The following is a 2,500-nucleotide window of genomic DNA, read 5'->3' as shown; positions in this document are numbered from 1 at the left end:
GGTCCCGTATCGTTATTTGCGATTCGTGTTTGCATTACACTACATTGAACTATTCCAACTTGTTTATCCGCATGGCGAACATTTGCTGCATTGAACATTAAAGTTCCACTTCGCTCTCCCCTACGTGGGTCTGAGCTTCACTCTCAGGGAAAAAATATGCCACATTGGTTAGGGAAACCCGGTTTCATCACGCTATGTGCCCTGCACCACCAGCTTAGCGTGAATGCTTCGAGTTTCCCTAAGAAGTTCGATTGGTCTTGCAGAGTTTAAAGACAACGAAGCTTAGTTTCAAGCAATGATTTAATATACGCGTATTAAAAACCCTTAACTGTTACAACTTTTATGCTTGAAACCATCGCAACGAAGTCTTTGGGTCCGTAGACCCGTGATGTACTGCTCCAGGAAACGTTTTGAAAGAGTGGAAACTCAAAATCATAGGTTAAGATCATCGGCAGAACCCACCAGACACCACTTTTGCTTCATAAGTTCGGCCTATAGTCATATGACGATTTTCATCGGGGAGGGGACGTATGACCCAAACGGGGGCTTATATGACCCACGGACACTGCAAACCATGCTCCTACGACTAAATAGAGGTTAAAACTACGATTTGGTGAAATCTTTATTTTTGACCTCGGAGCAAGGTACCTTCCCTATAGTAGGCAATGAGTAAATGATCATAATCCCAGGAGGGCAAAAAATGGGAACCCGAGAGGAAAGCGCTGTTGGCGCGCCTAAGCTAGTGGCCCGTAGAGTAAAAAGGGTACCCCCAACAAAGTTGTCGTTTCACGTTCTGGTTTCACTTTTCATCATCTAGGGTGCGTTCCTGACACGTTTTGAGGGGTTTTAGCAAAAAAAAATTTTTCGACTACTCGAGCTCTCTGGCCCGTTCGGTGCACATTTTTGAAAAAAGCTAGGGAGCTGCCCCTAGGTTCGGGGTGTCACAAAATGTTGAAAAGTGGTCGAAAAACCACTATCCAGAATCGGATGTAGAATCGTTAGACGAACTTAAAATTGTTCTACGACACCCATCTGCGACGTTTAGTATTCGAGATATGGCCCGTCCTAGGTCTGACCGAGCAATTTTTGTTCCGCGCACTTTGTGCACCGTACACTTTGATGTTTGTATGAAAAAGTACCCTACCTAGGGACGCGTAGAGCAAATTTGTACCCCCGGGCATGTTGTCGATTGACGTTCTGGTTGCACTTTTCATCATCTAGGGTGCGTTCCTGACACGTTTTGAGGGGTTTTAGCAAAAAAAAAATTTTCGACTACTCGAGCTCTCTGGCCCGTTCGGTGCACATTTTTGAAAAAAGCTAGGGAGCTGCCCCTAGGTTCGGGGTGTCACAAAATGTTGAAAAGTGGTCGAAAAACCACTATCCAGAATCGGATGTAGAATCGTTAGACGAACTTAAAATTGTTCTACGACACCCATCTGCGACGTTTAGTATTCGAGATATGGCCCGTCCTAGGTCTGACCGAGCAATTTTTATTCCGCGCACTGTGTGCACCGTACACTTTGATGTTTGTATGAAAAAGTACCCTACCTAGGGACGCGTAGAGCAAATTTGTACCCCCGGGAATGTTGTCGATTGACATTCTGGTTGCACTTTTCATCATCTAGGGTGCGTTCCTGACACGTTTTTAGGGGTTTTAGCAAAAAAAAATTTTTCGACTACTCGAGCTCTCTGGCCCGTTCGGTGCACATTTTTGAAAAAAGCTAGGGAGCTGCCCCTAGGTTCGGGGTGTCACAAAATGTTGAAAAGTGGTCGAAAAACCACTATCCAGAATCGGATGTAGAATCGTTAGACGAACTTAAAATTGTTCTACGACACCCATCTGCGACGTTTAGTATTCGAGATATAGCACTTTGTAGGTCTGACCGAGCAATTTTGTACTGAAATGTATGGTGAACATGTAATTCATTAAATAACATTGACTTGCATCGTGCCCTACTTCATCGGCACAGCTGTTATTGACTATCTTTAGTGGAAATGGATTGAGTTTGACCATTTTAAGCCCATTTCCTATGCCGTGCACCAACATTGTGTACCGATCAGGGAAAGTACGCTACGTACGCGTTCATGGATGTCGATGTTGGTACAAGTTGCCTTTCGGGATAGCCGTGCACCAAAACTGTGTACCGATCAGGGAAAGTACAAGACGGAGGGTGCAGCTCGAGCGTACGCGTTCATAGATGTCGATGTTGGTACACTTGCACCAAAATTGTGTACCAATCAGGGAAAGTACAACACGGAGGGCGCAGCCCGGGCGTACGCAATCATGGATGTCCATGTTGATACAATCTACGTGTACGTACCTAGTTTTTGTAGGAAAAGTTGCAATTAAGTGCTTGCATGCTTAAAATGCTCATCTCAACCGGTCACCTTTTGGCCTGCCCTTTTATAACAGAAACCTAGAAAGATACTCGAGATTTTTGTGTTTTTCCATTCGCCCGGGACGACGAAATGAGCTATGTGCACATCGTGCAGAAAATTG

This window comes from Anopheles coluzzii, assembly GCF_943734685.1.
Source record: "Anopheles coluzzii chromosome X unlocalized genomic scaffold, AcolN3 X_unloc_11, whole genome shotgun sequence".
NCBI lineage: Eukaryota > Metazoa > Arthropoda > Insecta > Diptera > Culicidae > Anopheles > Anopheles coluzzii.
This window is presented reverse-complemented; position numbering follows the sequence as displayed.